The 15,785-nt window shown below is 31.6% G+C and overlaps 1 long non-coding RNA gene across 1 annotated transcript; it reads right to left on the reverse strand.

Moving 5' to 3' along the window:
• Positions 1-13,293: 13,293 nt before the first annotated feature.
• On the reverse strand, positions 13,294-14,300 carry LOC116105811. The gene is made up of 3 exons (XR_004124163.1): positions 14,238-14,300; positions 14,045-14,089; positions 13,294-13,473 (listed from the first exon to the last, which is right to left on the reverse strand). It is a non-coding gene; the product is annotated as an uncharacterized LOC116105811 (long non-coding RNA).
• Between the last annotated feature and the right edge of the window lie 1,485 nt (positions 14,301-15,785).

Consider the following 15,785-nt stretch of genomic DNA (forward strand, 5'->3'; position numbering starts at 1 on the left):
TTTTCTAATAACATTTTCTCCCCTCAAGTCGTAATTATCAATTTACTCCCTAATGTTAGTATTCTTTTAAGGTTTAGGATTTAATTAACGGATTTAGTGTAGATGAACAAATCATTTAAATGAAAATCCTAACAACAATGGCAACGTGGTAAATTGTTATTTCTGATTTTAATAACCACTTGCTTTTGGCCAGATGGCAAGACTTTAGTTATCTGGGTGGATTACTCAAATGTTTTGTGTTTGAATCTCATAAAGAGGTCATCTACCACATTTGTGACTTACTTGGCCCATTGGACTTATAGGCTGTGGGTGTTCAATGAACCTCAGAGATTAGTTTGAGGCACGCACAAGCTAGCTCAAACATCTCGATTATAAAAAATATGTATATTATTAAGGAACCTCAAGGGAAATTATTACCTTATATAATTTTGATGTTTGAAAAATATTTTTAAAATCATAAAACAATAGATAATAGAGTGATGGTGAAACAACATCTATATATCTATATAATCTTGAGCCTTCCTTGTTGAGTGCACATAGGATTTGAGAAGCAACTCTAGAATTTCTCTGTTTTGACACGTTGGATGTGTGGTTTAATGACCTCTATAATTGTTCATCTTGACATGTTGAATTTTTATATAGTGCATTGCATTTGCATTCCAAAGGTCTAAAAAAAAAGATTTAAAGATTGAAGTTAGTCTTTTTATATTCACAATAAATAAGCATTGTATTGGTATTGCAAGGTCTATACAAAAAGATATAGGGCCGTCAATTCTATTGTCTATTACCACAGTATGTTAGTTGATGTCAATAATATATCTGGTATTCAGGATTTTGTTAATTGATGATTTTTTTGTTGTGTTGTTTTAGGTCAAGATCTTTGAATTGGCATAGAATAAGGGCTAGGATGTTTAAATGAGGAATTGAAACTGTTAAACCATTTGTTATTTCAAGGTTTAATTGTTTTTGTTCTTTCGAACTGTAGTATATCTCCTAACTATTGAATGTGAAATCAATTTATTTTTGTTGACTATGTTTTTAGGAAAAACATTTGGATCCAGATGTTAACCAGTTGCTACTTGAATGATTAACTGTTGTAGTCCTATCGAAGGGTAGCATATTTCTTAACAATCTTAATGAAAAATGAATCAACTTTTGTTGATTTTGTTTTCAGGTAACAATTGTTTTTTGAATGAATATTGTTTTTGTTCTATGGAGTAAGTATATTTCTTAACAATCTTAATATAAATCAATTAAATTTTGTTATTTTTGTTTTAGGGAAATATTCTGTACTTTAATAAAATCAAGTCGAGGATGTTTCTAGGGTCTACTGAACTGTAAGTATATGCCCTATTATCTTAATATGAAAATCATTTATTTAAATTTATTTTTAAAACATTCATGTATTTCAAGTTGTTATTTGAATGATTAATTGTTTTTGTCCTACAGAGCAGTATAATATGTAACAAACTTTTTATAAATGATTAATTTTTGTTGATTTCATTTTTCATGTAACAGATGTTACTTGAATGAATAATTGGTTTTGTACTGTGGTGTTAAGCATATTTCTTAACAATCTTTATATGATATCCAAAAATTTTGGTTCATTTTGTTTTTAGGGAAAATATTCATGTATTTTAATGGCATCAAGTCGAGGATGTTTCTACGTTATGCAGAACTGTAATTATGTCTTAAGTATATTAATATGATGATAGCAATTATTTTTGCCCTATTGTTTATACTGAGTACATAATGTGGTATAGTTGAGGACTGTTTCATGATTTATAGAATGAGAACGAAATCACTTTATTGTGTAAGGTTCGATCATGGTGAATGGTTAGGATTGGTATGATGAAACTGATTTCCTTTGGATTTATGAAAAAGGGAAGCTAATATTTCACCTTTAACAGTTCTGCAACAAAAGTGTGCTAAAGTTTGCACCTCAAATCGATGTGGTGAAATATTTGTCATATCTATGACTAAGTTATGGCGAATTTGTATGACTGCTTTATACTACTCATAGAATATATCAAATAGAATACATGTATATAGCAAAAGTAAATGGGCCCAAAAAATTTCCTTTTATTTCATATAAACATTCTTTATACAAAATAGACTATCATTTACAAAATGACTTAAAACAGCAGATAGTGGTAGCTATTGCTCCTTACTCGGCGATGCCTGTCCAACCGCGTTCTCACTAGATCCTGCAACCACAAAAAAACAACGGGGTAAGCACAAAATAATGCTCAATAGTAAATCCTCTACCGACTGTCCCCGTAACTCTTTCTCTTATTCTTTCCTTAAACTCTTTTTCATCTCATTATTCACCTTTTTCATCTCATTATTATCTCTTTCACAAGCTCTCTTAACTTCTTTACATGTCACGGCCTCATCTTACCGGAGGCACGGCCGGGTGAGTTTCACACAGCACCACCCACTCTTCATGACTTTCGGGTGGAGATCACAAAGCACCAACCCTTTTTCCGTAACCATCGAGTGGAGATCACAAAGCACCCACCCCATTTTTCAAACCTTCGGTGGAGATCACAAAGCATCAACCCGTTCTTTACCTATTGGGTGGAGATCACAAAGCACCAACCCGTTCTTATTGCTCTTCTCATTCTCTCTACTCTTAGATTATTTCATTCACACAGTTCTCTACTCTTCTCAAACTAGTATACTTAGAGTAGTTAGTCACAAAGTTCTCTACTTTTCTCAAACTACTCCTCAATGCACATTAATGCATATGGATTGTTCATGTTCAGTAATGCACTTTGGAAATGTCAATATGCATGTTCAAAAAGTAAGGTTCACAACTCTACTCATACTTCTCTTAGGCATTTCATCAAACAATTAGTGTGTATACCTCACACTTCACTTATTTATAAGTCCATTCCTCCCTTGAACCATCCAAAAGGGGAGAAACTCCCTCACACGCTATAATCTCTGCCATAACTTAACACTTCCAAAAGATTCTCAATCTCCTCCAATTTCATCATGAACTCCACTCTCATCACACATCACACTTCTCAATTGAAGTGTATTTAACCACCATAATAACTAGTCATCTCACACCAATTCAATAACATAACAATATCATACATAAATATCTTACTCAAAGGATTTTCCAAATATCAACTTGGTTGGGATTTACTTACCTTGTGATGGTGTGATTCCACTAATACTTCTCTTTTCCTTTGGTAGATGTCTTTTCTCTACACCTTTAAACATTAACACATTAAGACCTCAACACCTTTATAGGCAAATTTCACATTTAGAGCAAGGATTTCTACCTTAGGATGCTTAGATCAATTCTTTACCAAGATCCAACTGCAAAAACCCTCAAAAATCCTTGAAAGCTTAAAGGAGAATTGAGAGGAAATGGTGAAGGAGTATGGCGGTGGAAGAATGAATGAAGGGTTTTATGAAGCTTATCCCCTTTTTAGCTCAAAGTATATTCATTCATTCCCATATTGCCCTTGCTCTTTCTTCAAAATTCATCTTTGTCCTTTCAATCATTACATCACAACCCCCCTCTAATATATTTTTCCATAAAATCCTCTTACATTTTACTCCCCACTTTTCTTCTAACTAAGGGTAGAAAAGTCATTTTGCCCCTATGGAAGAATTCTCTAGAACCTCAATACCATTTTCTTCGGCTCTTCACCGCGACAAAGACTCTTTCTTTCGCCCCGGTGAAAAATTACAGAACCTACCTCTTTGGTTGTAGAAGCTCCGCCGCGCGGCGAAAATTATTCTTCGCCCCGACGAAGTCTATACACCAAGATTTTGCCAAGTCTTTACAATTTCAGGCAACCCACCAACCAAACCCATACATCTATTCAACCAAGGGTCAACCAAACAATATGAACAATATACCAACTCAAATAAGAGCAAACATAAACATTAGCTACGTACCTCAAGTGGGGCGTTACATAAGCAAGATGGCTGGAAATTGAGACTTTAACATTTTATTTTTTCAGGTTTTGGTGACGATGAATTGTATGATGGGTATCATATACTAATTTGTATTATAGAAACAATTGCGATTGTCAAGTTATCATGTAAAGTTATGTTACCATGTGTATGTTTTCATAAAGGTGATGTTTTTTTCAAGTATATTAATTTTGTTGGTATTCGTTGTTTTTTTTTTTTTTAATAATGTTGTCTATATTATCATGAAAAACTATTAATTTTTTTTCAATGCATAATAATTTTGTTATTTAATTTTTGATGGTATTGGTTGTTTCTTTTTTTTTGTGATATGTTGTATTCTATATATATCATGAAAAACATATAAATTTCTTACATTTTCACTAACATAAGATGGTGGCTGACAACCTTAGTGCATCTATGTTGTTTTCCTAATGTTTTGGAACTTTCGATTCATAAGTATTCAATGTAAATGTGGATCTTTTTAAAAACCTCATTAGATATAGAGAATGAACATCATGTGAATAGTCACATTTCTACCTTGTTATAACTTTCCTAGAAGAAGTGATAAAAAATTGTCTATGGAATTGTTTGAAACTAGTTGCCCACCCTCATCCATAATTATAATTGTTCAAGGTCTACTTCGGTTCTCACAGCCAAACCATCAATCTGCCTATGGGCGAACTATATTTTATTAGTAATTGTAATAGACCAAGGACTCCTTGATTCAAATCTCGTTGTCGAACATTTAATCTGACTATAAAAAATAATTTGGGAATGCCCAATTAGTAACATGAGATTGTTAGTCGATCATGATTGTACTATGAATTCAATTAGATCAAGGTATCCTGAGTTTAACATCTCACTGCCGAACCCTTACCAGAATGTGATTAGTCACATTTCTACTTTGTTATACTAATGAGGATCGAGGTGCTGACCAAGTTGATGTTCCCAAATATTCTCAAGATCCTTTGCACTGAATTTGCGGTCTAATGACTAGGTAAAGACAAGGGATGAAATAGGTTTTGCAAGACTTAATCATGACGTTCCTAGTAAAACAACTTGTTCCTATTCTATCAATAACTTTCCTTGGAATAAGTGGTTTTGCCAAACATCATTTGCCTATAGAATGGTAAAAAGTCAAATGCCGACCCACAATTTATCCATAATTGAAATAGACCAAGGATTCCTTGTGTTACAAATCTCCACTACCGAAACTTAATCTACTAAAAAAAATAATCTGGGGATGACCTATAGGAACATTTTAGATTGTCAGGTTCTATCATGATTGTACTATAGAATTCATATAGATCAGGGTATTCTTTAGGTCGACTCTTAATGCGCACCATGATTTTATGTAATTGTGATGCAAAATGTAATAACCAAGTGTTCAAACCATGACATGATATAAACCAATTTTCCAAACCATAATATTTACACAAATTGTAGTAGCTCAGGGTCTCCTTGAATTCAAACCTCGTTATTGGGCCATAAACGATAAATTCCACAACTCAGATTGTAAAAAGCCATTCGCTGAACCATAATTATTCATAATTGTAATACATCAAGGTCTGCTGCAGTCACAATCTCAAGGTGGAACCATAATGTTTTTATACTAATGAATTGTAATAAACAATCTATCGACCAATTATTCGCCGATTATTAATGACGTTTTTTTTTTTTACCTTTTTTTTTTGTATGCGTTGTATAGTTGATAATGTTTCATCTTCTAACATTTGCTTTTATTGTTCATGGTGAAGGGTTTGATATTTTTATTATGTCAATAATTTGTATATTGTTTTATTGAAATCTTGATGAATGTGGTTTAAAGTTATTTGTGTTGGGTAGATGTGTAACATGTGTTGGATATGAATGTGATGTTTGATATTCCGACATTTAATTTTGTTGTTATTGAGGCTGTTTACAAGTGTTATTGCAATTAATGGGCATTTATAGATACATATTTATATCAAACTGATTGGTAATTGTATTTGTTATGTCATGTTTTTTTATGTGAATTTACTATGAATTGTCAGGATATTAGGATTTTGGGTTAATTGTGGATTAATGTAATGGGTTTGTTGATGTGTTCGATATTTTGATGATGTTTGGTCTCCTGATATTTAATTTCGTTGTCAATTTAGTGCTTTTTTAAAGTGTTAATGAAGTTTAATAGTATTGTTTACATAGACAATTATAGGGAGAACACATTTCCCCACACAAGGTTGGTGGAACACATTGTCCTCCCCGCAAGTTCAAAACGACACTTTCCCACCCATACTAAAATCCATCCGTCAAGTTTAATTGAAGAAGGATATATAGTAAATTCAAAAATATTTTGAGGATAATTATGTCATTTTATCTTCAGATAAAACTTAGGAAAAACAGATTGATTGACTGCAAGTCTTTGGAATCTTGAACTGATAATGAGAGGACAAAATTGAAAAGAGGCCAGGAAACTCTTTATCATTAAAGTTAAACATAAATTATAAGTACAAAAATTGTATGAAATTTAAAAAAGGAAAGAAAAAAAAGTTGCATCATCCTCACTTTAAAAAATGCCCAAACGGTTCAAAACTTGGGTCTTCAAAAGGGCTTTATCTGTGTGCTATATGTTTCTTTCTTTTCTTGTGTATAATACAATGAACCCACACCACACCCACACACATATTATATATATATATATATATATATATATATTATAATATTATATTTTTACACCATAAACCTCACTAACAGAAAAAAATAAATAAATAAAGGAAGAAGTAAATCCTAGCTGCTCCGCAAGCTCTGATAAGATAATACAACTGTGAAATGCATCATCTATGGCAAGTGATGATTTTCTTTTTCTACTAATTAGTTTCTTGTTTCCAGGCCTTGCCAATGTCTTGTGCATTTTGCGGCATCAGAGGATGCACCAAGAGCTTCTCATTGTGAACCAACTGCATAGAGACCGGCATTTCCTTTCCACCGACTTCAAATGGTGCCTTTGGGAATCCATTCATTGAGATTGATTAGCTGGAATCGCATCCAACCAATTATTTTTTTTCAGTCTTTTAATTTTTTTTTTTTTATTTGGATGATGTTGTGTGTTGATTTGGATAGGGTGATGATGTTGTGTGTTGATTTGGATAAGGGTGGAGATTTTGTGTGAGAAGTGTGGTAAGAATGAGAATGAGGGGAAGAGAAAGAGAAAGAGAAGGAGAAAAGGAAGCAAGAGAAAAAGAAGAAAGGCGAAGAAGAAAAAGAGAGAAGAAAAAGAGGAAGGAGAAGAGAGAAAATATTTTTGTCTTTACACTGCTTATACTATGTCATGACTAGATATTCCCAAAGGAATATAACGTTGGGTGGAAAGTGTCATTTTAAAAATTGATGAGTGGAAAAAGTATCGTTTTGAAACTTGATGGGTGGGAAAATGTCGTTTCACCAAACCTTGGGTGGGAAAAGTCGTCCTCCCATAATTATATGATATTATGGAATTCATAGAGGCAAATATTTATGTGAATGTAACGAATTGCTACTATTTATTTGGTGGATGTGTTGGATATTTTCGTGACGTTTGATGTGCCTTATTTTTATTTTGTTCTATTTTGTTGTATAGAAGTGTATTGAAATTAATGCGATTTATAGTTATTTATCTAAAAGGGATTGATCTACGGGTGTTCGAAAAATGCAAAAATAAAAACAAACCGGTAACTGACCACAAAACCAATTAACCAAAAAATTGGCTCTGTTACGGTTCAAAGAATACAAAAACTGGATTTTAGTTTCGTTCCGGTTTGGGTGAAATGCAAACCGGTTAACCAAACTAGTTTTTACTAACCGGTTTACTATATACATAATATATATATATATATATATATATATATATATATATATATATATATATATATAATATATAATATATATATAAATAATTAAAATAAAAAATAATCTTAATGGATATTATATATTAAAATAAAAAAAATTAAATTTATTTGTATCAATTTTAATGTATTGTTAGTTGTGGTCAATGGATATGTATAAAGTTTAATTTTTTTTGGATATGTATTTTTGATGTTTACAATTTAATTTAGGAAAATTTAAAAAAAAAAATGTAATCCAATTTAAGGGGAAACCAATTACCAAAACTGGTTCGGTTTCAGTTTAGGAATTTTTTTGAACCAAAAACTAGTTTGATTCAAGAAAGCGGTTAACCAGTTTTGACACCCTAATTGATACATTGTATTTGTTATGTAGTATTCTTAATATGAAATTAATGTGAATTGTGAGGAGTATTCATCTGAATTGTGAAAGTTTTATATATGATTCTTGAAAATAATGTGTTTGTTATATATATGTAGATATTATGTTGTCGTACATGATTAAAGGAACAATAAAGGTACTCAAAAGTGCATTGTATATAATTGTTATACTTTTATTATCAATTTTTTTATTGTATTTTGATGTAGGTATATTCAACTGGAAAAAAGCAAATTGTGTTGATAGTTGAAATATGTTCTTGCTACAGGTATCTGATACCCTGACTTTTTTTACCTTTGAATTGTATATTAGTGCATATGCCGAACTATGAATTTGCCTATAAAACTGAGTATTTTTGTAGAATTGTATAAGGAAGTTGACGAACAATAATGTAGTCACAATTGTAAATTTGCAAGGTCTCCTATAGTTGAAAACTTCAGTGCAGGAGCACTAATTTCCCATACTATTAAATTGTATAAGAAAGATGCATACCTGAATTATGCTATAAAATAAGCATTTATTGAACGTTTTTTATTTATTTATAATTGTTATACACCCACTCTTCTTTATTTGTAAATCTCAGTAGCAAACCATTATTACTTCTATTGAATTGTAACAAAGCCGAATGTCTTTTTACAGGCAAGTTATAACAATGTCTTATAATTCACTTAAAGATATTGTTTTATTTATAATTGTGATACACCAACCTCTTCTTTATTTGTAAATCCCAGTAGCAAACCATTATCACTTCTATTGAATTGTAACAAAGCTGAATGTCTTTTTACAGGCAAGTTATAACAATGTCTTTTTACAGGCAAGTTATAACAATGTCTTATAATTCACTTAAAGATATTGATCAATCAAGAGATAATTGGATACACTGTCAAAGTATCTAGATTGTGGGAATGTAGGAATTTCAGAATGGGTAACGAACTTAGGAGCCTTGACATGATTTTGATTGATTAGCAGATATGAAATATACTCCTAATAATGTTAGACATTTATTCTAATTTAAACAAGTCTGTTCAAATTTGTAATTTCCATTGATTTTGCAGAACAAGTTGTTCAAGCATCCAAAGAACAGGTTTGGAAATTTAGAAATCAACTTCATGAAGGGTCAATATATTTGATCAGAAATATAAAGTTACTATGTTGTGCTCCTACTTACAGACCCATTGACGACATAAATTGTATACAATTTCTCAGATCACGTCTTTGAAAGAGATAAAGAACCAAGAATTGAATTCCAAAGTATAAATTTGAAGTTGCTAGTCTCATGATCTTCATAATAGATCAATGTACAACGTTATTCAAGTAAAGTTAATTTGAACTATTCGTATGTTAAATGCATAAGAAATAGTTTGACATATCAAATATATAAATCATATGTAGATGTCATTGGAGTTTTGAATGCAATAGGAGAAATTGAAGGATCAAATCAACAAAGATAAAAAAAGAGACATCAGATTGCAGATGGAATAGTAAGATCTTTTACTAATGTCTTTACGTCCTACTACCACTTAAAATATCTTACACCAAATTTTTCAGAGAAACAATTAACGTTGCTTTATGGGAAAAATTTATGAAGACATCAGTGAAGATTTTCAAGCAGGAGATACCAAGCCAATTGTCATAACTGTTACTTAACAAATGTGAAGATTTCCAAGGTAATAAAAATAAATTATATGAAATGATATATTTTGGATAAGTACTTGTGTTTTTTTTTCCATATGAGATTATTTCTCAATACAACTTCACACATCTAGAATTTCTAATTTAGATATTGAGGAGGTGCATTCTCTACAAAAAAAGTAGTGTTTAAAAATAGTACTTATAATATTTCACAAATAATTCATATTAACATTTTATACGCTCTTCATTATTTCAGAAAAGGAAATCTGCCCATAATTCAATTGCAAAAGAGATTCTGAATCAAGCTCCAATTGAGAAGGAATGTGTTGAGAATAGAGTATCATGAACCACATTACCAATCTCATGTGGTATAACAATGATCGGTACAATATTCACTAAACATTAAACCGATTATTATAACATACTTTGTAAACAGTTAAGGCCAAAATAGCTAAAGTCGATGATAGATTTGGCTGGTGTTACTTTTCCTACACCCATTACAAGAAGAAATTCTTGATAGTAATACCTATTTATATTGTGACAAATGCAACAAGGAATCAATCTCCTCAAATGAGGTATATCATTGTTTTATTTTTTAATGTTTATAATTATCTATTGTTAATGCAATAACTGTACATACAACTTCAGCATTGATTGATATAATGTTTAGTTAATGTTATAAAAGGTACAAGGTAGAAATGAAAGTGTTAGATGGAACTGCCAAAGCAATTTTATATTGTTTGACACAGTAACCTAGAAATTGGTTGGGTTATCTATTCTCAATTGTTAGCAAATAAGGCAACGATCATAAAATATCCCAAAACCTTTGCATGTACTTTGTGGTTAGACATTCATTTTCAAAATCAAGCTGAAAGTACAAATTTGAAAGAAGGATATGAATCTTATGCTGTGACAAACTTTTTGTAGTCAATGACAAACTTGAAAATGAATATAAGTTATAGGAATTGCAGAAGGTCAGTATAGTTTAATTTCAAATAGTTGATTTCCATATATTCAAGTGATATCAATACTTTGTAAAAAAGAAACAACAACTGAGGGAGAAGATGAAACACAATGCTCAACAGTAGATGCGAATGAATCTCAAATATTGACACCAAAAATCAAAGATTGCCAGCAAAACAATATTAACTGTAGCAAGTGATATCTTAAAATAGAATAGACCATTCTTTTATAAACATGTTAGGCACATCAAAAGATAGGAGAGGAGGAAATGAACATAAAGAAAATGACGATGAGAAGGTTTCAAGTAGGCATAAAAATTATGAAAGCATTTAGTGCCCTTAATAGGTCGAAGAGGCAAAATACTCAAGGAAGTAGCATCAAAAGGCACAAATGAAGACTTCAACTCTTAGAGTGCACTTAATAGGTCGAAGAGGACTTGAACCCGAAGCATAGCCTCCTCTTCAGAAGCATCAACAACAAATATACTGTCCTTCATGTAGCTACAGAGAAATCATCTTCACCAATATTTGGGAACCTCCGACATGCTACCAGCATATCCACAACAAAGAGCCAACTTTGATGTCTTAGAATATTGGAAAACCAGAAAATGTATTTTTCTGGTATTATCAAGACTGGCCCTGGATGTTTTCTCTATTCTTGTCTACATCGTCTCATCCAAGCAAACATTTAGTGCAAGTGGAAGAATTTTAAATGACAAGAGGACTAAACTTTCACCAAAATTGATTGAAGTCCTCACATGTCTTTGAGATTGGGAAAGGTCGCACCATCAGCATCAATACAAGATTGTCAACGATACTTTAATAGAATCATTTCAATTTTGTAATTTAGATAATACAGATGAGAGAGATCCTAGTCAACCCTCAAATTAGTTGTTTCGTAAATTGTAACTTTGTAATTTGTAAACTAATTGTCAATTATTGCACTCTTTTTTCCTTACCAAGTTTTTGTCCCAATTGGGTTTTTCTTGGTAAGATTTTTAACGAGGCAATAATTGTTGTAATTTTTATTTCTTATTTTATTTTTTGATAAATGAATAACTCTAATTTTTCTTATATTACAATTTAATTGTATTAAAATTAAATTAATATTTGAAATGTTAACAAAAAAAAAAATTAATTTAATTGAATTATTGATATTTAAAAAGTTAGCTAAAAAAATTATACAAAAGAAAAAAAAATAAAAAAATTATGGGTTGACCCGGCTCGGCTCGCACAAAAACTTGTTGGGTTAGGGTTGGCGGGCTGGGCTGGGCTAACCCTTCTGGCCAAAGGGGTGTGATAATCCTAGGATTATACTGTTTTATCTATGCTTTTTGGCCGGATTTTGGATACTTCTTCTTTCGTTTGTGCCTGAATTGCAACTTAATTTCATATATTTTATGTTTCAAACCAAAACGTGCAGTTAGAGCAAATACTGAGTGGAATTGAGTTTCTGGACCCAGAAGCAAGCGAATCTCAGGATTTGAGGAAGTTCTGAAGCGGATTTGAAGCACTATGAAGCTTGTTCCTATTGGAGATCACTACAGATTGAAGATTCAAGTAAGGAAGCAAGCGGAGGGCAGTTTTGTAATTTCAAAATAGCTCAGAAAAGTTCGCCGCGACGATAAACTATCGGGTCAGATGGTGAATTAGAAGCCAACACGATGCCGCGACAAAGTTTATTCTTTGCTGCGGCGAAGTCTGTAATTTTCAGTTATTAAAACTGTGCATTTTAATTGTTTTGAGAGAGTCTTATGGTTGAGGGATCGACTATATAAATGGGACTTAGTCATTTTAAACGGGATTCGACACTTTTGGGAGAAAGAAGAGAAGATTGGAGATTGAAACTCTTTGATTCATCAAATAGGGAAGATTTTGTTCTCTTTTTGTTATTCCATCATGTTGAAATCTTTGTTTACAGTTTTTATTTTGATTTGCTTTAATTTTAGTATGAACTAACTCACTTTTGGGTTAGGGTTTTGATGTAATTGGGATTTTAATGTCTAATCAATAAATTGATGTTGCTTTTACATTATATTGCATGGATTGTGTAATTACTCTTGTTTTTATTGAAATTTCTTGTTGAGCATGATGAGACTGAGAAGTGAATCATGTATTAACCTCTTAGGGTAAATGCCATTGATTGATTGAACGCTAGAGATAGGTTTGAGAATCAATGAAATCAAATTAGGATTCCATTTAGCATAACGAACTTGGAACTATTAACCTTCAATTTGTTGGGTGCGGAAGCTGATGCGACTAAATCAACCTTAGCAAGTGCACTAGTCATGTTCAAGTAATAAAGTGATGAGTTTGAGTATTGTCCCACAGAGATCAAAGCGAAATATTTGTAATTACCTAAAACTACCTACATGTTATTTGAGAAAACGAAATCTTAGAGTGTAAAAGTAACAGATTAAAAATAACTAAATTAAACAAATAAATAATGTGATGAACTTTGCAATATTAANTTACTCAAAGGTTAAAACAAAATCAGGAAATTCACAAACCCATTGTCTACAGCAACTATACATTGTAATCTACACCTTACCTTCCCAATTGGGTTCAACTTGAGAAACTCAGGGCTCTTATTTGTGACACCCAACTCAAAATTATCGACCAATTTGACTTGCACACCATTGTACTCTGCAGCAATGAGTGCCTTGAATGGACTTTTGTGTCCTTTCAAACCATGCAAGACCTGCAGAGTGAATCAAACAGGAAAATGAGGTTTCTTTTCTCTTTTCAATGTGCAGCTATGGAACAAAACACATTCCAAAAATCTAAACCTACAAATAATTGGTTGATAGTTCAAATAAATATTTCCAAATCACTTTACCTACTTTGAACTTAATTATTATTGATCTATACAATTTTTTTAACCATGGCCTAACCCGATACAACAGTATCAGAAAATAAGCCTATTTGCATGCATAAATATCAAAACAAAAATCATAATTAATGGTATTTTCAAAGCCTACATGGTCTCCTCCAAAGCTTTTAACCGCAGACAGTTCTTAATAAATTCATTCTATGCATTGATATATTTCAATACTCACTCTTAATCCAATCCGATCCAACATTCAATCAATGAAATGAAACACATTAAACGAACAACATTACACATATGAATCTGTTTTCACAATTTACACTCAATTATTAACAAATAGAAATACTTTCACTTCGGTCTAGTTTCAATCTAAGTTTAATCCTTTAAGCTTATATTTTACAAAGAACACATAAAAATTGAGCAAAGTCGCGTAGAACCTCACCAGAGCCATGGCTTAACGGAGAAACGTTCCACTCAAATTTGAGATCTGCACACACAAACATCACAAAATAACAAATCAAATCAAATCTAACTAACTAACGAACTAAAAAAAACTGCAAAATATATCAAAATTCTCTTTTGCAAAGAATTGAATATTGAGAATTCGATTGGCAAAGAGAAAGAGAGAGAAGGACCTGTGAGTGCGAGCGTTTTTGTATTTGTGCGAGTTAAAAGAGAGAGAGAGATAAGAGAAGCGAACTAGGGTTTTTGTAGAGAGCGACGACAAGAGCCAAGTGCGTTGAGGAACCTTTTCGCTTTGGGTCGGATATTCACCAGAATTCTATTTGGGCCGGCCCGAGTTTTTATATTTATCTGTTTTTTGGGCTTTAATTGGGCTGATATTTTAGTTCGTGATTTATAAATGATTGGTCTGAGTTTACTTCACCTAGTTATTAAGGACACCCACATTTCTCTGTATCCAATATAGATTAAGATTCAGAAGCTTCTTCAACATAAAATTTAAATTGTGTTCTGTTTCCGGAAACAAAGATGTAAGAAATTTTAAGAACTATGATTAATTAAAATGGATTGAATATTTTTAAAACTATTTTTCAAATATAATTTGAGGTTAATATTTTCTCCAAAGTTTTTTCTAATAACATTTTCTCCCCTCAAGTCGTAATTATCAATTTACTCCCTAATGTTAGTATTCTTTTAAGGTTTAGGTATTTTATTTAACGGATTTAGTGTAGATGGACAAATCACTTAAATGAAAATCCTAACAAAACAATGGCAACGTGGTAAATTGTTATTTCTGATTTTAATAACCACTTGCTTTTGGCCAGATGGCAAGACTTTAGTTATCTGGGTGGATTACTCAAATGTTTTGTGTTTGAATCTCATAAAGAGGTCATCTACCACATTTGTGACTTACTTGGCCCATTGGACTTATAGGCTGTGGGTGTTCAATGAACCTCAGAGATTAGTTGAGGCACGCACAAGCTAGCTCAAACATCTCGATTATAAAAAAATATGTATATATATTAAGGAAACCTCAAGGGGAAATTATTAAACTTATATAATTTTGATGTTTGAAAAATAGTTTAAAATCATAAAACAAATAGATAATAGAGTGATGGTGAAACAACATCTATATATCTATATAATCTTGAAGCCCTTGCCTTGTTGATTGGCACATAGGATTTGAGAAGCAACTCTAGAATTTCTCTGTTTTGACACGTTGGATGTGTGGTTTAATGACCTCTATAATTGTTCATCTTGACATGTTGAATTTTTATATAAGTGCATTGCATTTGCATTCCAAAGGTCTAAAAAAAAAAAGATTTAAAGATTGAAGTTAGTCTTTTTATATTCAGCAAAATAAATAAGCATTGTATTGGTATTCGAAAGGTCTATACAAAAAGATATAAAGGGCCGTCAATTCTATTGTCTATTACCACAGTATGTTAGTTGATGTCAATAATATATCTGGTATTCAGGATTTTGTTAATTGATGATTTTTTGTTGTTGTTGTTTATAGGTCAAGATCTTTGAATTGGCATAGAATAAGGGCTAGGATGTTTAAATGAGGAATTGAAACTGTTAAACCAGTTGTTATTTCAAGGTTTAATTGTTTTTGTTCTTTCGAACTGTAAGTATATCTCCTAACTATTTGAATGTGAAAATCAATTTATTTTTGTTGACTATGTTTTTAGGAAAAACATTTAGGATCTCAGATTGTT

This window comes from Pistacia vera, unplaced genomic scaffold (assembly GCF_008641045.1).
Source record: "Pistacia vera cultivar Batoury unplaced genomic scaffold, PisVer_v2 Contig505, whole genome shotgun sequence".
NCBI classification, from domain to species: Eukaryota; Viridiplantae; Streptophyta; class Magnoliopsida; order Sapindales; family Anacardiaceae; genus Pistacia; species Pistacia vera.